We start from the raw sequence: 22423 nt of genomic DNA, 5'->3' as shown, positions 1-22423 counted from the left end.
CGCAACCTCTTCCTCACCCACTATGCAGCGCCGGCACCATCGGTCGTCGCAGCTCTCCTAGGAGGATCGCAGGAGCCGCCCTCGGACCGCCACATCAAGCCGTTTGTCCGCTAGATCGGCGCCGCCCTCACGCGGCAAGGAGCTCCTCCGGTTGGGTGGCACCCAAGGCCGACCTGACCTTCAACTCAGACGATCACCCCGTCAACACCGCCTGCTCAGGGGCGCTCCCAATGCTCTGCATGCCCACCATCTTCCAGGTGGCCGTCACCAGGACCCTCATCGACACCGGCGCCGACCTCAATGTGCTGAGGCGGTTCCTCTAGCTCCCTGGGGCAAATCCGCCTCCCCGAGACCTTTGGCACCCACGACAACTTCCGCACGGAGCTGATCGACTTTGACATCGTGCATATCGGCCTCCCGTTCAACGCCATCTTCGGGTACCCCGCCTTGGCCCGGTTCATGGCGGCAACCCACCCGACCTACAACCTCATGAACATGCCCGGGAGCAGTGGCGCCCTTACCGTAGTTGGAGATACCAAGGATGCTCTGCTGGCACTCAAGCTCGCCCTCAAGACGGCTGCAGCAGCGCAGCCCACCAGTGCAGACACTTCCAAGGACAAGGAGGCTGCGCCGACTAAGAAGAAGCAGTTGTTCACCCAGGACAAGGCGGAAACCAAGCAAGTACCAGTTGAGGAGGACGGATCCTTCGGAGCCACCTTCACCATAGGTGCCAACCTCGGCCCCGACCAAGAGGAAGCGCTGGTGAAGTTCTTGCGCATGAACAAGGACGTGTTCGCGTGGGAACCCAAACAGCTAGAAGGGGTCCCAAGGCAGGTGATTGAGCACCACCTAAATGTGTGCCCCAATGTGCGCCCCGTGAAGCAGAAAGCCAGGCGACAGTCCACCGAGAAGTAGGCCTTCATCGTCCAGGAAACTCGCAAGCTAGAGGCGGCGGGAGTCATTCGCAAGGTTCACTACCCCGAATGGCTGGCAAACCCTGTTGTCGTGCCGAAGAAAGGGGGAAAGGAGCGCATGTGCATCGACTTCACCAACCTCAACAAGGCTTGCCCTCAGGACCCGTTTCCGCTCCCCCGCATTGACCAAATCGTCGACTCCACTGCCGAGTGCGACTTACTGTGCTTCTTGGATGCGTTCTCGGGCTATCATCAAATCAAGATGGAAGTAGAAGATGTGGAAAAGACGGCTTTCCTAACCCCATGTGGGGTATACTGCTACACATGCATGTCGTTCAGGTTGCGCAACGCGGGCGCAACTTTCTAGCGGCTGATGCACATCGCCTTGGGCCGGCACCTTTGGAAGAACACCGAGGCTTACGTCGACGACATTGTGGTGAAGTCTCGGGAGGCAAAGACCTTAATCCAAGACTTAGAAGAGACCTTCACGAGCCTCCGCAAGGTGGACCTACGGCTCAACCCAGAGAAGTGCGTGTTTGGCGTTCCATCGGGCAAGCTTCTGGGCTTCCTCGTGTACCACAGGGGGATCGAGGCCAACCCAGAGAAGGTCAAGGCAATCGACGACATGAGTCCACCGCAAACCCTCAGAGAAATGCAGAAGCTCGTCGGACGCATGACGGCGCTGGGACGCTTCATCTCCAAGCTAGGGGAGCGCGCCTTGCCTTTCTTCAAGCTGATGAAGAAGAAGGGCCTGTTTGAATGGGCACAGGAGGCCGAACAAGCGTTTCAAGACCTCAAGAAGTACCTGACCAGCCCTTCGGTGATGGTGGCACCACGCCCTCTCGAGCCCCTGGTGCTATACCTCGCCGCCACGCCCTACTCCACCAGTGTAGCTCTAGTGGCGGTTCGGGAAGAACGCCAGGTCAAGGCTGCGTCACGACCGGCCGCGGCCTCGGCCACGACAGCGCAAGACCAAGAAGACCTCGCGAAGACCGCGGCCTCGGCAGATGGAAACCAGCCTCGACAGGAGGACGCCCCTGGGGCTGAAGAGGCCTCACCAGGCAGCCAGGTGCCGGGGGCTCTGTCGACTCAGGAGGTGTCTAACCCTCAGGAGGGCATGGACCCCGTCAGCACACCCACCCTCATCGAGCATCCGATGTACTTCGTCAGCACGATGCTGCGGGATGCAAGGGCACGATACCCCATGCCTCAGAAACTCTTGCTCGCGCTGTTGGTGGCCTCACAGAAGCTGTGACACTACTTTTAGGGTCACCCCATCAAGGTCGTCTCTGCTTACCCGTTGGAAAGGGTACTCAGGAGCCCCAACTCTGCTGGAAGGGTCGCTGAATGGAACATCGAGTTGCAAGTGTTCCAATTGGAATTCAGCACAACCAGGGTTGTCAAGGGAGCCGTGCTTGCAGATTTCGTGGCGGAATGGACAGAGGTGCCAGGGCTCGAAGCAGGCGAAGACCGATCACTTTCCCCAGGAAGTGAGGCGCCAGATGGTTTGGTCATGTATTTCGACGAAGCATTCTCGCGGCACGGCGCGGGGGCTGGCGCAGTGCTCATATCCCCCACCCAGGACAAGCTCTATTACGCCGTGCAGCTCTGTTTTCAGCATGGCGAGAAGGTCTCCAACAACATAGCAGAATACGAAGGCCTCATAGCGGGCTTGAAGGCTGCAGCAGCTATGGGAGTGAAGCGCCTCATCATCAAGGGTGATCCACAACTCCTCGTCAACTTATCCAACAAGGTGTATGAGCCGAAGGACGAGCATATGGAGGCATACCTTGCGGAGGTGCACATGATGGAAAAGCAATTATGGGGGCTGGAGCTGCAGCACGTGCCCCATGACACCAATCAAGAGGCTGATGACATTGCCAAAATGGCATCCAGGCAGCTGCCTCAGGAACCTAGCGTTTTCGAGGAATGACTCTTCAAGCCATCAGCAGCACCTTCATTATCAGGCACAACGCAACCTCGGGAGGAACTCCCTCAACCACTTGCCACAGGAGCCCCGGCCTGTGGCCCAGCCTCGGGAGCATGGTTGCTCCTGGCGCTGGAGCCTCAGGAGGGATGCTATACTATAGAATTCAAGGGCTACCTGATGCAGGGGACGCTACTAGAGAAAGAGGAGGACGCGGAACGCATGGCCCGGCAGGCCACGGCCTACTACATCCAAGACGGAGAGCTCTACCGGAAGTGACCAGATGATGTTTCCTTGCGTTGCATCTCCAGGGGACAGGGAAGGAGTTGCTGGCTGACATACATGGTGGAGATTGTGGACACCACTCATCATCATGGACCCTCATTGGCAAGGCGTTTCGCAGCTGGTTCTATTGGCCTACGACACTCAACGACGCAATCGAGCTGGTGAAGGCCTGCGAAGCCTGCCAATTCCATGCCAAGCAGATATATTAGCTAGCTCAGGGCCTGCAGACCATCCCGCTCTCGTGGCCGTTCGGGGTCTGGGGGCTGGATATCTTGGGCCCGTTTCCTTGAGTGCCCGGGGGCTACCGCTACCTCTACGTCGCCATCGACAAGTTCACCAAGTGGGCGGAGGTGGAAGCCGTCCGCACCATCCCAGCTGGTTCAGCAGTCAAGTTCATCAAGGGCCTCGTGAGCCGACTCGGGGTCCCCAATTGCATCATCACCGACAACGGTTCGTAGTTCACCAACAATCTCTTCAAAACATATTGTGCTAACCTTGGAACACAGATATGCTACGCTTCGGTGGCGCACCCCCGAAGTAACGACCAAGCCGAGCGCGCCAATGCAGAGGTCTTGAAAGGCCTCAAAACACGGACCTTCAAGAAGAAGCTGGAGGCCTGTGGCAGGGGCTGGTACGATGAGCTCTAGTCCGTGCTATGGTCCATCCGCACTACCGCCACCAAGCCGACTGGTGAGACCCCGTTCTTCCTCGTCTACGGAGTAGAGGCGGTCCTCCCTCATGAGGTCAGGCATCGCTCCACGCGGGTCCTAGCATTTGACGAAGCGCAACAGGACGCCATGCGGGGGATGGACCTAGTGCTGGGGAAGGAGCATCGTCGAGAAGCCGCACTACGAGCAACAAGATACCAGCAGGCGTTGCGGCGGTATCATTGCCGCAACATCCGCCCAGGACTCTCGAGGTAGGTGACCTCATGCTCAGGAGGGTGCTCTCCAGGGAAGGGCTGCACAAGCTCTCGCCCATGTGGGAGGGCCCGTTCAAGGTTGTCCATGTTTCCAGGTCTGGCTCCACGCGCCTGGAGACTCAGGAGGGAGTGCCCATCCCAAACGCATGGAACATTCAGCACCTCCGGAATTTCTACCCCTAAAAAGGCCCAGTGCCTGTGAAGAAGGCCCGGTGCCTATGAAGCTTGCCGCCCTAAAAAGGCCCAGTGCCTGTGAAGAAGGCCCGGTGCCTCTGAAGCTCGCCGCCCTAAAAAGGCCCAGTGCCTGTGAAGAAGGCCCGGTGCCTGTGAAGCTCCCCGTCCTAAAAAGGCCCAGTGCCTGTGAAGCTCGCCGCCCTAAAAAGGCCCAGTGCCTGTGAAGAAGGCCCGGTGCCTGTGAAGCTCGCCGCCCTAAAAAGGCCCAATGCCTGTGAAGAAGGCCCGGTGCCTATGAAGCTCACCGCCCGTGACACTCTCACGTAATACTGAGTTGGGGTTGTACACGCCCCGGAGTCTCCGGAGTGCCGCCCTTGGGCCTCGGGGGCTCCCGCCCACGCCCAGTGGTAGCACTTAGCTCCGTGCTAGTGAGAAGAAGTCGAAGACTAGGCTAGGTGCCGGACGCGGCTTTTCATTTGCTTTCCGCAGTTGGCTTGTTCTCCCTTGTCTGAACCTTTATTGAAGTTGCCTCTAGTGTTATTCGCCGTCTTCCGCCCCTGTCCTTTGTTTTCAGCTTTTGTTTGGCTCGCCCTCTCTCTCACTCACAACCTCACGACGGGGCTGCGCGGGCGCCCTCATGAGCTCCTTTTTCGCCTAGATTTTGCGATGCCCTCATTCAGGTTCACAGTGGGAGCACCCCTCCCGGTCCGTGCCACGCGGGCATAGCGACACAAAGCGCCATACCTGAGCCGGCAACCCTCGCGACCAAGGTTCGGAAACTATTCTCCCAGCTGATCCTTGTAGATCTTAAGATGCCCGGCGAGGGGTCGAGTGGGTACCTCGCGAGATGAAAACTACTGCAACCATCCCGAGCTAAGTTGTTCTTACACGCGGGCACATAACCGCAACACCATAGCACAACACAGGGACGATACATATAGCATGATAATTAGGGATCATAATCTGTTGCACGCCCCCACGGGGCTCCATACTTCTCTCTCTCTCAATGCAGGAAAAGGAGAAAAACAAAATAAAAATGGCGCGCGCCTTGCGACAACTCGCGAAGGGGGACCCGCATCATCCTCCCAAGCCCAATCAGACTCCGCTTTGCACTTCACTGGGGCGTGGCGTTGGGACGACCCGCCACCGCCCTCGAAGTGTGCGCGGCGACATGGAGGCTGATCGCGGCCACCGCTGGAGGAGCTGTCACCAGAGGAGGAGCAGCTGAAGCTCGGCAAGCTGTGGACACCGCCAGGAGCGGGTTCGCCTTCGCCCTCGTCCCGACCATCGCCAAGGGCAGGAACCTCGCCGCCGTCATCATCTTCAGGGCAGCACCCAACATGGTGGCCGTCCTCTCCAAACACCCTCACATAGAGGGTCGCGTCACCATCGAACTTGAAGTGGAGAGTGCACCACCGGCCCAGGCCAGGCGCACGGGCAAACGTCTGCCAGCCTCGGGCCAGGGCCACGTTCCCGGCGATGGAGATCTCTACCGCGACCCACAAGGCATGGCAGCAGCAGCCGTCCGCCTGCATCCAAAGCCTGCTGGTGGCAGTGGCCGGCAGTTCGCTGGCGAAGAAGCGAGGGAGATGGAGCTAGTTGCCGGTCAGGTTGTCTGACCAAACAACAAACTCCGGCAGCACCTCAGCCGAATGGAAGCACGGCCGGGGAGGTGGCGCAGCCATGGCGCGCCTTCCTCCACCTCCTGGGCTGCCTTGATGCAGACGACCACCACCGCGACCACGAGGAGCCACGATGGGAGTCGCGGGATGCTTGCGAGGGTGACCGCGGCCTCGCTTGGGCGGAGGAGAGCCAGGCTCTTCCCGATGAGCCTTCCCCTTTTCCACGGCCGAGAACCTCTTCACGGGCGCCATGGGGCGCTGCAAGCAACCAGAGCAAGGAGGGAGAAGAAGCAGGCAGGGCAAGAAGAGATGCGCAATGGGGGCTTCCACCCCTCCTCATTTATAGCCCAAGGGAGGCCAACCGCCGGCCTCCATGATCATAGGTAATGATGACTCCTTTTTGCATGCAATAGGCACTCGTCAAATCGGGCAGTTGCCGAGGCAGCGTGGGAAGCGGAGACGCCCACGTCCAATCAGTCGCCACACGTCAACCAAGGCCGTAGGCTTTTGGGGCCCGTGGCGCTCCACACTTGCCCTTTGGCTTCGCTGCTAAGCCAAATCCGAGCACGCCTTGGGCCTGGGGGCTGCTGTCGGCGTTCTAGATATGGGGTTATCTAGACTTGCCTGCCTGCAGCCTGCGGTGTGGCTCAGCAGTGGCCCAGTACGACCCGTCTTCATCAACCCAAGTTCAAGACCCTCGCGGGGCGTACGACGCAAGGCCTCCTCAGGGGCGGCCTCACCAGGCAGGCTCGTGAGGAGGCGGAGAGACAAGGCACGGGGTACCTCGCGAGGTGCACATGACGCAAGCCATGATGATCAAGACCAGGTGGGCGCTAGGCGGGCGCCGGCCAGCGCAGTGTCCTCGTTTCCTCTTTGATGCAAAGGGGGCAAGCGAGACGTGGAGTACCAAGGCATCAAGCAAATGTTTCCATATCGGTGCAACAAGACCAGAACCAGGAGGATGGCAAGACGGAGGTCACCGTGGAGCCTAAGACGGCGTCATCGCCAGTGCCTTTGGCAGTCGAATACCACCTTTAGTCAGGATAGCCTGTACCGGCTGTCCCCTTTCAAATTCCGCCGTTGTGGAATCCCTCCCCTCTCAATATTTGGGAAGAGGACTAGGGCCTCAATAAATAGGACTAGCCACCACCGTAGCAAAGGGGACGGATGGAGACTCAGTTCATCCACACCAACACAAGAACACCTCTCCTCGTGAGGCTGTTCTTCCCCTTGTACTGTTCATCATCAGCCCAAGAGGCAATCCACGCACCACACACTGGAGTAGGGTATTACACCATGATACGTCTCCAACCTATCTATAATTTATGAAGCATTAATGCTATATTATTATCTGTTTTGAATGATTATGGGCTTTATTATACACTTTTATATTACTTTGGGACTAACCTATTAACCAGAGGCCCAGCCCATATTGCTGTTTTATTGCCTGTTTCAGTATTTCAAAGAAAAGGAATATCAAACGGAGTCCAAACAGAATGAAACCTTCGGCATAGTGATTTTTGGAAGAATATCATCCTGGAGGCTTGGAGATCAAGTCAGAAGATCCTCGAGGAGCCTAGGAGATAGGGGGTGCGCCCCCTGAGGGAGTCCTGGATAAGGGGGTATCCAGACAGCCGGACTATATACATCGTCCGGACTATAGAAGCGTCAAGATACAAGACTCAAGACTTCGGCTTGTGTCCGGATGGGACTCTCCTTTGCGTGGAAGACAAGCTTGGCAATCCGGATATTATGTTTCCTTCCTTGTAACCGACTCCATGTAAACCCTAGCTCTCCAGTGTCTATATGAACTGGAGGGCATGGTCCTTAGAAGGCCGATCACAATTACAGTCATATCATCATAGGTTAGCTCATAGGGTTTAGCCTCTACGATCTCGTGGTAGATCTACTCTTGTATTCCACATATCTTCAATATTAATCAAGCAGGAAGTAGGGTTTTACCTCCATCGAGAGGGACCGAACCTGGGTAAACATTCTGTCCCTTGCTTCCTGTTACCATCAGCCTAAGACGCACAGATCGGGACCCCCTACCCGAGATCCGCCGGTTTTGACACCGACATTGGTGCTTTCATTGAGAGTTCCTCTGTGTCGCTGCTGCAAGGGCTCGATGGCTCGTCTCATTGTCAAGGACGATATCACTTCTTGGGGAGCGCTGGCTGTAGGCCAGACTCTCCGGCTTGGCGGCTTCATTATGACCTCCCCATCGGTTGTCGCGCCGGCGATGGCCTCTCGGGTCATCACGCATAACCTTCGCATTGGTTCGGAGCTTTCCGAACAGATGGATCCGATGGAGCTCTCCTCCCTTAACGAGCTCTTGGATCGCATCGCCGCCTTGGGAGTCGCTATGGACTATGACCGGATTGGGCTTAAACCCGACCAGAGGGACATTAGATCCTCGCCGGCCACCCATGAGATAGCGGTAGTGGAGGAATCACATGTGGGACGCCCCTCAACTTTGAGGATGGATTATGTTCGGATCATCGAATTCAATGAGCCGAACACCCACCCAAAGGACTACATGACCTAGGGCCCGGACTTAGAATCGGGCGCTTGGCCAAAGGGATTAGGTAATACTCCAGATCCCAAACTATCAGCCTCGGTACTTCCTGTGCCCCCGGGCGTCAGATCGGATCAAAATCCGGCTTCAACCAATGACGCCTGCTCAGACTTAATCTGTCTCTCCCATGTCCGGCAGGAGCCCCAGGAGAAGGTACATCGTTACTGGGCCAGATTTCTCCTTGCTCTTAATAAGGTCAAGGACTGCCACGAGGAGGACGTAGTCTCTCTTTTCTGCAGAAACTGCACGAACAAAGGACTCCTTAATGCTATAAGTCGTCGTGACATAGAGAACCTTACAGACTTGGCAACCATAGTACAAAAGTACTGTGCAATGGAAAGTGCCTGGAAAACCCAGACAGAATTTTGGGATAGTACGACCCTCATCGGAACCTTTGTCCGAACTAAACGGCCAAACTCCCATAAGTCGATCAACTCAATTCCCAAGAAACCAAAACCCGCCCTAGGGCATGGAACCGTATTGGAAGGATGGCTCAACGAGCTGTGTAAGCTTCACAACACACCGGACGCTACACCGACCCATAGCCTTAGAGCATGTTGGATACTCCGGCAGGTAGCTAAGAGTGGCGAGGATCTCCTCAAGAGCCATAAAGCAGAACCACCTCCCACCAAAGAACACAATACGGTGCTGACAGTTTTCGAGACCTTCACCTCAAACAATAGGCGCAAGCGAGCGCATCGAAGCTCCGTTGAAATTTGCCATGTGGCAAAAGTAAATCTGTGGAACAACACTGCTATAACCTTCAATGCCAGTGACGAACCCCAATTCCAGTCCGTCCGGGCGCCGGCCGCTCTGGTCCTCAGCCCAATAGTGGATGGATTTCGGCTCACTAAAGTACTCATGGACGGGGAAGTGGATTAAACCTAATCTATGAAGAAACCCTCAAAAAGATGGAGATTGACAAAAGCCGCATTGAACAAAGTGGCACGACCTTCAGAGGAATTATCCCTAGTCGGGAGGCTTGGTGTGCGAGAAAAATCACACTCGACGTGGTATTCGGCACCCCAGAGAACTACATGTCCGAAGAAATCACATTCCAAGTGGCTCCTTTTAACAGCGGATACCACGCCCTTCTAGGGCAGGACGCGTTTGCGAGCTTTCAAGCCATACCCCATTACGGGTACATGAAGCTTAAAATGCCCGGACCCAATGGAATCATCACTCTAGCTAGTGATCCGGACGTCGCACTCCGCGCCGAAAACAAAACCACAACGCTGGCCTTGGAAGCATTATCCGAAGCCCTAGCAGCAGAAGAATTAACCACCCTACGCGCCACCGTGGACAGGGACGACGTGATACTCGACAAGCGACCCAAGTCCACCTCATTCAAACCCGCAGATGAGATAGTCAAATTCCAAGTCCACCCAACAGACCCCATGAAGACAGCTTCCATCGGGACACAGTTGAACCCTGCTATGGACGCTGCACTGCGCGACTTCTTACGCGAGAATTGGGATATCTTCGCCTGGCACCCATTGGACATGCCGGGCATCCCACATGGATTGGTCGAACACAACCTTAACATACTAAAGGGATACAAACTTGTTAAACAGACCCTAAGGCGATTTTTGGAGCCCAAACGGCAAGCCATGGGGGAGGAGCTAGCCAAGTTACTTGAGGCCGGATTCATCAGAGATATCAAACATCCGGATTGGTTGGCGAACCTGGTAATGGTACCAAAGAAGGACAAATCTTGGCGCCTATGCGTCGACTTCAAAGACCTTAACAAGGCTTGCCCGAAGGATCCCTTTCCCCTCCCTCGCATCGATCAAATTATCGATGCCACAGCCGGACACGACTCGCTGTGTTTCCTCGATGCATACTCTGGATACCATCAAATAAAGACGGCAGAGTCCGACCAAGCTGCAACAACTTTCATAACGCCATATGGCCCTTTCTGCTTCAACACTATGCCTTTCGGGCTTAAGAATGCCGGAGCAACATATCAACGCATGATTCAAACATGCCTGGAAAAGCAAATCGGCAAAATAGTGGAGGCATACATGGATGACGTCGTCGTAAAAACAAGACACGTCGAAACCCTAACTGATGACTTGAGGCTTACATTCGACAACTTATGAACATACGACATCAAGCTGAATCCGGAGAAATGCATTTTCGGTGTCCCCTCTGGGAAACTGCTGGGCTTCATCATTTCCAATAGAGGAATTGAAGCTAATCCGGCAAAAATCCGAGCTTTGTCACAGTTGGCTATACCAACAGACCTCAAGCACATCCAGAAATTAGCTGGATGCGTGGCTGCTTTGAGCCGCTTTATCTCCAGGTTAGGAGAAAAGGCATTGCCTCTTTACCGCCTCCTTCGGTGCACCGAACACTTCGTGTGGACGGATGCAGCCGCGGCCGGACTAGATGAAATAAAGACCTTATTGGCTAGTAATCCAGTGCTAACAGTGCCAACTATCGGCGAACCTATGCTGCTATACATAGCTGCAACACATCAAGTTGTAAGCGCAACACTCGTCGTCGAACGAGAGGTTGACGGATACAAATTCCCGCTACAGAAGCTGGTTTATCACGTATCCACGGTCCTCACCCCATGCAAATCCTGATACCCACAATATCAAAAAATTGCATACACAGTCTTCATGGCATCCCGAAAGCTACGACACTACTTTCAAGAGTGTTCGATTACGGTGGCCTCCGAAGTACCACTCAATGATATAATAAATAACTGCGATGCCACGGGCCGGATTGCTAAATGGGCCATTGAACTCCTTTCGTTTGAGATAATGTACAAGCCTCGACGGGCTATCAAGTCGCAAGTATTAGCCGACTTTGTCGCCGAATGGACGGAAGCCGAACTCCCTAAAGAGTACGGTGCGTACTCTAACTGGATCATGCACTTTGACGGCTCTAAAATGCTGGCCGATTGGGAGCAGGTGTAGTCCTTACTTCTCCCACCGGGGACACGGTCTAGTACATCCTCCAAATATTATACACAGACTCCAACAATGCAGCCGAATACGAGGCTCTGTTGCATAGTCTCCGGATGGCAGTCTCTATGGGCATTCAATGCCTAGAGGCGCGCGGGGATTCAAACCTCGCAATATCACAAATAAATGGAGACTTTGATGCTAAGGATCCGAAAATGGCGGCCTATCACAATGCCGTACTTAAAATGTCAGCTCGGTTCGAGGGGCTCGAATTCCACCACGTGGCTCGAGAAAACAATCAAGCGACAGATGTCCTTGCATGCATCGGTGCTAAACGCGACCCCATCCCACCTAACATATTCCTGGAAAGGTTGTTCAAGCCATCCGTGGTATGGGAAGGGGAGTCCGGCAATACTAGCATGGATCCGAACACATCTCCAGATTCCGAACTATCAGACATAGTCGGAGGTTCTTCCACCGAAATAACATCGTCAGCCCACGAAATAATGGCTGTCATCGCCTCATGGACTGAGCCTTTCTTGGCCTACCTAAATAGGCAGGAGCTCCCTGAAGACCAAAACGAAGCACACTACATTGTCCGACGTTCTAAAGCTTACAAAGTCCATGAAGGAGAGCTCTATAAGAAAAGTGCTACCGGAGTGCTCCAAAGGTGCATCTCCGAAGAGGAAAGGCGACAGCTCTTGGCTAAAATACATGTCGGACTAGGAGGGTACCACGCTGCGGCTTGAGCACTAGTCAGCAAAGCCTTCCGTATAGGTTTCTATTGGCTGACAGCCCGGGCAGACGCACAGGACCTTGTCAAACACTGCGTCGGTTGCCAGATCTTCGCCAATCAGAGCCATATGCCCCCTACCGCTCTCCAAACAATCCCCATAACTTGGCCCTTCGCGGTCTGGGGGTTGGATATGGTTGGACCCCTTAAAGGGGGAAGCCATAAGAAAAAATACTTATTGGTCATGGTTGACAAGTTCACCAAATGGATAGAAGCCAAACCAGTGAAAACGGCCGAATCCGGACCAGTTATAGACTTTATATCTGGGGTCGTACACCAATACGGTGTCCCCCACAGCATCATCACCGATAAAGGCTCGAATTTCACGGCCGATGAGGTGAAATCTTGGTGCGGCAAAATGGGCATTAAGCTCGACAATGCTTCCGTCTACCATCCTCAAACAAATGGCCAGGTCGAACGGGCAACCAGTCTTATTATGAGCGGCATCAAACCCATACTAGTTAGATCCTTGACAGAGTCGGATACTCAGTGGGTCGAGGAGCTCGACTCCGTACTCTGGGGGCTGCGGACCATGCCGAATTGTACCACCGGATACACACCCTTTTTTATGGTGTACGGGGCAGAAGCAGTACTACCATGCGACATAATACATGATTCGCCACGCGTACGCATGTACGAAGAGAAGGAAGCCGAGTTAGATCGGCAGGATAATTTGGATGCCCTGGAGGAGGAGCGCGATGTCGCTAAGGCCCGTTCCACATTCTATCAGCAACAGGCTCGACGATATCAAAGCAGAGTAGTGCGGGCCAAAACTTATAATATTGGCGAACTCATTCTACGCTTACCAGAGAAGAAGAAGGACAAGCTCAAACCCAAGTGGGAAGGCCCCTTCATTATCGACAAAGTTCTCACTGGAGGAGCGTACCGCTTACGTAATGCATCTGATAACAGACTCAAGCCGAACCCATGGAACGCGGCCAGACTTCGGAGATTCTACGCCTAAGCGCCAAACTCAGTGTTCGTCTCCTTAACCCTCCTTTTTCAATTATGCTCCCTCCCTTTTTCCTTTCTCGATCTCTTTCTTTTCACACAAGTATTTCATACAGTGCGGATTCCCGGATTACTCTGGCCGCACTACGTGTGTAAACTTTACCTGGGGGCTTCCTATACGTAAGCTTAATATAAGTTACTTTAAGGGCTTCTTGCCCATCACACATGCGTTTCTTTTTCCATGTGTGCCTTTTCTTCGCCATTATATGCATCGATATGACTTAAGACGTGGCCAAGCTGGGTTGCCTGGCTCCTGTGTTTATGCCCTATGTTCCTGTTAATTTGGCTAGGGCATAAGGGGAGCACCTCTGCGATTGTTACTGCCAGTTGAGCCGGATGTGTACCTCAGACTGGGTGAAGCCGAAAGCTAGTTTCCTTAAGAGAATATTCGGTCAGTGAACAAAAGATGTCTTCGTTTATTATAACTTTAATCCCCAGAAGTTTTGTGTCCTGCGCTTTGGTTCGCAGTCGGGACATGTGCCTTGACACATGCTTACCCAGGGAAAGGAACCCTTAACGGAACTATTCTCTCTGGAAGATGTTTCTTACTAACCATGTAATATAACATAACTTGTTGGGTAATTGTCTGTTCAAGCACTTATGACCCCTACGCCTGGTTTCCACGCATACTTTGGTTTCGTATAACCGAGCGGGTATTCAGACACACCCCGGACTTTAGGATCCGGGGGCTGAAGAGAAAAGGTCCGCCAAGACAAACGATTTTAATCCGGCTAGGCGCTACTTATGTCCATCGAATTACACAGTCATTTGGACTGATTATATTCATCCTCTATACCATCCAACAGGCTATCTAGCTTACAATCCTGTTGAGAATACTTTGCGGCTAACGGCTCCTGGTCATATACAAGACTCACGGGAATTTCTTGCCCATCTGGCCCGGCCAGTCCAACTTGGGCCATATGGTTCGGATCCATCTTGGTATAGCGCGTCTTCACCATCGCCCATGCTTCTCTTGCACCTTGCCGGAAAGCGGATATCTTCCACAAATGGAAGCGCTGCCGTGCTCCCTGAAGCATGTCCACAAGCTCCCCCATGCCATTTGGCAGAGAGCTTGATGGCCACAAAGACCGCGCAATGCCCTGCATCACCTGCCGAGCTCGCTCGCGCAGTTGTGAGAGGTCCTGTAGTAAATCACCTGCAGAAGCAGGCATCTCCTCCTCAGGGCAACCCGTCAGCATTCCTGCAAACATAACTTTTTCATGAAGTCTTTTGTTCTCCTTCACGGAGTCCGCCAGCTGTGCGCGGACGTCTTTCAATTCCACGTCCAGCCGAACATTGGCATCTTGGAGCATATTCTTATCATGCTTCACTTGCGTCAGAATGCGCTCACCGGCATTTAGTTGCCTATGGAGATGTGACTCGCCCTCCACGCCGCCCTCCGGATTTACTCCGGGGTTGTCTACAGAACTCTCTATTAAATTTGTCATACTAGCCGGTTGCCAACTGGTGCATTCTTATATAATTCAGATAAATATTACCACACGAGGCCTTCTGGGATTCCTCTAGCTTGGCAACTGTGGCCCTCAGTTGAGTCTTGCACTCCTCTAGCTCCCGAGCCAATTGCTCATTCTTATCAACAAGAACCTGCACATGAATTGATACTTAAAACTGTTGTTTCAACCGTTTCAAGTATCAGGGGCTACTACTATATATATGCTCATCAAGCTTTCTTACCCGTATATCTTTGGTATACTGGACTGTCGCCCGGGCGAGTCCGCTTTGAGCAGCTCGGATGTATGCGTCTCCTGAATTGAAGGCATTAAACGCCTCTTCAGAGAAGATGTTGTTCCGAAGCACGACCCGTTGACGCTGATGATCCATGGCGCTCTCTACCTCCGAATTGGTGGCAGAGAGCATATCTGCGTCCTCTGTTGGAGGACTATGCAGCGTCGGCCCTACGTCTGCCTCCTCTCTTGAAGTTGGTCTTGGAGCCCGACTGGTGGAGGCGTGGTTGGCAGTATCTCCGGATATAGTCCGGATACTCCTCTTCCTGCCAAAATGTACGAAGGGCACTGTTATACTTCAAACGACAACAAAATTGCATGACAGGTTGTTTTCTTACCTCTGTAGAGGCATGTCGATTCTACTCGCCTTCCTCTTAAGCCTACCCAATCCGGACGCTTGTGGCTGACGGGTCCCTAGGGGCTTGGCCCTGCGCTCCGAACGTTGCTTCTGCAAAAGCATGACATGTCAGGGATAAGGTGGGCTCCTACTTCTATGACAAAAAATCATGACAGAAAATGGGCTTTTCGTCCTGGGTGGGCCGGAGACGCAGCTGCATGACATTCTTTGGGCCGTCCATGACAGAAAAAACCGTGGTAGAAGCGAGGGGTAGGAAAATTTCAGGGAGTTGCCGGTTACGGTGGGAGGTCGGGGGCCGAGCGATGCGTGTTTCTCATGTACACGTACGCGCGTGTGTGCGAGGCGCTGGCTCTAACTGAACCCGAGCGAGGCGTTGGGCTCTAACTGAACCCGAGCGATTGCACTGCAGGCTACGCGTTACTGAACCCGATCGATCGATCGATGGCTGTTAACTGAACCCGATGGAGCGATTCCTTCGCTACTGCTGCTAACTGAAGCCGATCGATTGGATGAACAGTGAGCGTTGCGGGGGGTTGGATGAACAGTGAGCGGTGGCGTTGCCTCTAGATGAACAGGACCCCGTGGTGTGGAGGGTTGGATGAACAGTAGACGGTGGAGGGGTGGCCGTGGAGGGGTGGTTGAACAGGACCCCGTGGTGTGGAGGGTTGGATGAACAGTAGACGGCAGAGGGCTGGATGAATAGTAGACGGTGGAGTAGCGCGCGGTGGAGGCTGGATGAACAGGAGCCCGTGGAGGCTGGAGGAGGTCGACGGTAGCCCGTGGAGGCTGGAGGAGGTCGACGGTGGAGATGAATAGTATACCGTGGAGTCCTGTTTTGCGGTATGCCACACCCCTCCCGATGAACATGACCCCCGTTTCGACCGTAGGAGGTCTGTTTCCTCCGTTTTGCGGTACGCCACACCCCTCCCGATCAACAGGACCCCCGTTTCGACCGTAGGAGGTCCGTTTCCTCCGTTTTGCGGTACGCCACACCCCTCTCGATCAACAGGACCCTGTTCCAAACATAGGAGGTCCGTTTCCTCCGTTGTGCAGTACGCCAGGCCTCGTTTCCATCGCCTGTTCCGTCCAAGCCGGTTGGCTCCCACGCGTTCCATTGCCTCCCGATGAACATGACACATTCCATTGCCTCCCCATGAACACGACGCATTCCGTTGCCTCCCCATGAACATGACGCATTCCGTTGCCTCCCCATGAACACGACGCATTCCGTTGCCTCCCCATGAACACGAGCCCTCGCCGTACGTATGCACGACTAAGCGTTCGAGACCCCGCCCGTATGTACACATACATGGCCGTATTTTCTTTCTTGCACCCTGGCCGCTGTACGTACGTGTACATGCTACGTGCGCGCCTCTACTACGACACGTGCGCGCCTCTACATCGACCAGTATGTACGTACACGTTCGCGACCAGGATGACAACACTATGTACGCTTCGACCAGGTGGGTCCCGACTGTCAGGCACTTCCTTGCCTGCGAAGATGTAGCAGGTGGGTCCCAGCAGTCAGGGGGGCGAATCATTTTGTTTTTTCTGCCCGGACGCACTTCCTTGCATGCGAAGGTGTAGCTGCTGGGTCCCAGCAGTCAGGGGGGCGAATCGTTTTTTTTTCCGGATACACTTCCTTCGTGCGAAGGTGTAGCTGCTGGGTCCCAGCAGTCAGGGGGGCGAATCGTTTTTTGCCCGGATGCACTTCGTTGCATGCGAAGGTGTAGCTGGTGGGTCCCAGTAGTCAGGGGGGCGATCATTTTTTTGGACGTACTTCCTTGCGTGCGAAGATGTAGCTCGTGGGTCCCAGCAGTCAGGGGGCGAATCATTTTTTCGCGAAAGACGGCGGCCCGTCCGGTGGGTCCCCGTTGTTAGGTGGAGGAATAATTATTTTGCGCGTAATAAGGAGGCACTTCCTTGCGGCTGCCGTGGACCCAGCTGTCAACCTCTCCACGTACAGTCCACGTCCGATGGAAGTCGTTCCTTGACCATGTTGACCACGCCGCGCCGAGAGCACCATGGCGGTGGACGACAACGAGGCCTAGGAAGGGGATGACACGGAGCCGGGGAAGACGCGGCAGTGGATGCACACGCGGAGAGGAGTACGAGGGTTCATTGCCGTCGCCGCAGAATAACAGGGGGTGTGGGTGAGTGGAGGGATGGCCTGGCCAGCGGTGGGAGTAGTAGGGGGCGGTGAGGCCTCCGCGGCAGCACAGCCCGCCACGGGAGGCAGGAGCAGGCGGCACAACCGGTGCTGCTTTGCGCGGCTGGAGCAAGAAGACCAGAGGTTGAAGAAGCACGACGGCCGTTGGATGGACATCATACGGTCACTACAGCTAGAATCGTTTATATTGACTAAGTTGACAAAGCCCTTGGTACGTCAACTTAGTAGGCCCATAGGTCAGCTTCCGAAACGGTGCACCCCAGATGTCAGGGGGAGGAATCATTTTTTGGGCAGGTGAAGCTAGAATATCCGAGATTGAAGAAGAAGCACGGCATCCGTTGGATGGACATCCAACAGCCACTGCTGCTAGAACCGTGTGTTGACTATAAGTTGACAAAGCCTTGCATACACGTCAACTCTATTTTTTAGGGGACGCGTCAACTTAGTAAGGCCAGAAGTGTGTGGCAGAGAACTTATAGCCCATTTGAGATTTGTAAGAATGTGTTGCCCATGAATTCTAATGGAATTTACTACAGTCCATTTACAGTTTGTTAAAAGTATAGCCCATTTCAACCAACCGTTGAAAACAGAATTCAATAAAATTTCCCACATTTTGATGGGATCCGAATATTTTTATCCCAAAATTTCTAGTCAGATTAAATACAATTTCAATATAAATTTATATTACGTAAAAATCCAACAAAACATTGCGCTCGCAACAATTAATGAAATTAAAATTTTCAATATTCCAAAAATAATATTTTATAAAGTAATCACTGTTTGGTGCATTTTTTTATAGTTACTACCTAGTTTTTATAATTTCATCCCATTTATTATTTCTTAAAGCCCATTTTCTTGTTAAGCCTAATGCATCCCTCCTAGGAAAGATTTGCAGGCCAGCGGGGCGAAGAATAACCACTTGACCTTGCCTGGGTATTCCTCAAAAAAAAGTATAGCTGGGCTAGCCATTTTCAGCTTGAAAAAAATTAATATCTGGGATGGATATCTGGCCTGGGCTAGACGGGCCACAACAAGCCCAATTAATACTTGCAGCGATGTTTTCGTTGTTGTTCAGAGGAGAAAAATTAATATCTGGGGTAAACATCGAAAAACTCTGCAGTGCTCACACCTCAAAAACACAAATACTGCTCGAGCTGCTTGGTCTCAGCTGTTGGCCGCTTCTTGTGCAATTCTCTCATTTATTGACTACTCCCTCCTTTCCGGTTTATAATGCTCAATTCAAAAATCTCACCAATCAAGGTAGATGGTGAGTGGTGGAATACTTTTTTTAGTTTTGCAAAAGCACCTAACTAATGCTCTTGTTATCCTCAAAAGATTATGTTTATCAATGCATTAGTTGCAATGCATGCATTGGTCAATTTTCTCTTAATACTTGCATGCAATGATTTAATGCACCTTGGAATCTGAACATGTGATGGAAAACAACCAAATTGAGCCTTATAAAATGGAAAAACTAAAATTTTGAGATAAGCCTATAAACCGGAAAGGAGGGAGTACATAGGTTGACAATGGTGTGGGACCGTGGTGTCAGGAAACCAGGAGGAAGCAAAATAAATAAGGAGGCACTTGCGTACGTGAGGCTATGGACCTGGTGGGTCCCCATTGTCATCCTATCCAAGTAAAGTCATCTCCTCGCCCGCGCGCGCTTTCCGCTCAAAATAGTCAGCGCCGGTCGCCCCGCTTCCCGGTGCAGGCGATTGCTCCGCCTTGAAATGACACAAGTGTCGTCCGTTCGTCCATCTGCCGCACACTTTAATGATACACGGTTGCCGAGGCGGCTACTCCGGCGCCACATGTCCGTCCCTCCGCCCGCCCACCATTGCTATATAAACTGCTGCACCAGCCATAGCCGCAGTCACCCGCATCCGTTCCCTTTCTCCTGTCCACACCACTACTGCCCACCATGGCTTCCTCGCGCTCCAGCGCTCTTCAGGATGGGCAGACGATGGACCACAAGGAGATGGCAGCCATTGCTGCCGACCGGCTGGCCGGCAGGCAGCTGGAGGACGACGACGTCCCAATGGAGAAGATGGTAGTCGATGATCCGGTGCCAACCCCCTCCTCCGTTCCATCCTCGCTGGTGCATTGCAACATGACCATCGGCGAGGCCCGTGCCCAATATATGGACAGGGTGAGGCAGATGCGTGAGGAGCAGTTCCGAGAGGCGCAGGCCGACGCTACCTACAACCACCATCTCCTCCAGGAGCACCTGCAGGCGGAGGAGCAGATCACCGCGGAGCAGGAGGCACTACTCGACTCGTACCGCTCCGCATGTAAGGGCCGCCTCGAGCGCTGGCGGTACCGCATGTGGGTGGCGGAGGCTGCGGCCGCCTACAAAGAGGCTAGCAAAGAGGGCGATGAAGCGGGTGAGGCGCTGTTTGGCGAGACCGAGGACGAGGCAGAGGACAATGCCGGCTCCGACGAGTCCCTACTCCGCTGGCGTCGATGACGCCCTGCTCCACCGAGGCCCCGCGGTGCCAACAACGAGGCAGAGGACACTGCCGGCTCCGCCGAGGCCCCGCCCCGCCAACAATGAGGCAGAGGACATCACCAGCTCAGCTGAGGCCCCACCCTGCCAACAACGTGGGGGAGGATTTCCACCGCTCCGCTGAGGCGCCGCCCACCGGCAACGAGATAGAGGACATCGCCGGCTCCGCCGAGGCCCCGCCCCGCTGCCAACGAGGCCACGCCACACAGAAAACGAGGAAGAGTAGAACACGGTAGGTCGCCACCGCTCGGGTCCAAGTAAGGCCACCGCTGCTACCCTCTGGTTGAAGCCAAGCTAGGCGGGTTGACCATTGACGGCTGGTTAGCTTCTTGGCGGCGACGTGGAGTCAAAGAGCTGTGCTGGAGAAGAACGCTGCTTCTACTTAACTGCTGGTGCAGTTGGCTGACTAACACGTGGGCCTAATAGGCCACATGTCAGTTACGCAACTGCACCTGTAGTTAAGTCACTGAAGCTTCTGTTCGGCTCAGCGGGACACATGTGGGTAGCTTCGGTTAATTAATTATACCTCCAGTGCACCCCTTTTTAGTTTTTTTAGAAAAGGAGGATGACCCCGGGCCTCTGCATCTGGGAGATGCATGCGGCCACAAACACCCATTTTTAGTTGAAGAATGTATGAAATATAATGAAATCCGGCATGTTTATATGAAATCCGACCGTGTATGAATGAATTTATTTCGATTAGTTCGAATTCCCGTATCACTGGCATTGGATGAACATGCAAAACAATACGTACTAGCATTATTCCCAGGGTGATCACCACGTTTGCAGCAGTTTCACATGTACTCCCTCCGGTCCTTTCTAGTATGCATACAAGTTTTGTCTGCAGTCAAAGTATCTCTACTTTGACCAATCTTATATAAAAAAGTATGCACTTTCACAATGTGCAAAGTAAAAAGGAATAGAAGGAGTACAAAGGGTTTGAGCAGCTTTTTAGCGTTTCTGTACATTGCAATCAAACACACATGCCTGGCAATTCATAGAGAACATTCAAAACAATCGATGATTATGCATCTCAGCGACTCACATGTCAGAGGCAATATTTACTTCACAACTAAAGAATAAAGAAAAAATTGATCGCCACTGCTGACAGCAAAGGGCGTCCCATTCGAAAATATCAAACGCATATCTTGCTAAAATCAATGAGCAAAATTTGACAAGGTTGTCCCGTTCCAAAATATCAAATGCCTACGATTGTGAAATGGGCAGGTTTGCCATCAGTTCGGACATTGACATGGCACCTCGTGCTAAATAAACCAGCTGTTCTTTTTGTGCAGTTCCACCAAAATCAACCAAATTCGCACGTAGCTTGTATGATTTCGCCCTTATATGTTGCAACGCCTTAAACTTATGGGCACCTCCTTTCTTGTGGTGGAAATAAATGATTCGATGTATTCATGAACATTTTGTGCAGTTCCCATTGAAATCAAGCTGAGCACCCCTGTTTGCACAAATACAAAAAAGTGATTAGTATAAAGCAAACTATACTATTAATTGACAGTTTCAACAGGCACATACATGGTCCATGTAGAGCACACTTTTAGAAAAATGGAACTCACCAGAAAGAATCCTAGAACAACATTGTACTCGCGTATCATAGCAAAAAAATGGAGATTTGTTAGTCCTTCTGAGCTGAAGTTAGTTTGGTCTTGTGGGGAGTAATGTAACCATCCTTCAACTGCTCCTTCTGATGAGAAGATAGACATGGCTTCTTCATCCTGGCATAATCCGGACTAGTCACTTCATGTACTCCATATTCTTCTTCAGAGGAAGATGATCCTGTTGTGCAAAGACAAGAGGAAAACTAAATGCTAGCATCCCTATTTGCTCGAAAAAAGGAAAGGAAATATTTAAAACATCATAGATGAAGCACTTCTCAAGGACAATACCACTTTTTCATGACAGTATCTAAACAGTAGCACAACACCAATAGAGATGACAAAGCTCAATGATATGGATGAATTAGTGGGCGAGTACCAACCCTTGTCAGGAGGCTTATTGTGTAGAGCATACAGATCAAGCACTTCTCGGGAACCATCTGTGGTGGCCATGCTTACTATATACTCCTCGATTAGTTTAATGTTTCCAACATCTTTTTGTGCAGTTCCACTAAAATATATGGTATCTTCAAAGAAGATCCCTGTTTGCACAAGTAGAGATAATTACATATTACATTAAGAGTGTCATCAAATCAGTGGCAAAACAATTGCTCGTTCCAGCCATAGCAATAAATTAATATGCAAAACTATATCATTACTTGTCTCATCATAGTTCCAGTGCTTCATTACATCACCGGGAGTTGATTTTTGTTTTTCCGCTTGTTCTTCCCCTTCATCACTTGGTTCAGTAACAGACAAGCTTCACCTTCAATGTAAGATTTGGCATGTCAATTAGGGAGCACAAGTATAGCACTAAACAATGACATTAATTTTCTGATGAAAGTGGCAAAATACAGGCCAATAGTTGTGAAATATCCTTATCT

Source organism: Triticum aestivum, chromosome 1B, assembly GCF_018294505.1.
Source record: "Triticum aestivum cultivar Chinese Spring chromosome 1B, IWGSC CS RefSeq v2.1, whole genome shotgun sequence".
Taxonomy (NCBI): Eukaryota; Viridiplantae; Streptophyta; class Magnoliopsida; order Poales; family Poaceae; genus Triticum; species Triticum aestivum.
Note: the sequence above shows the minus strand (reverse complement) of the source record.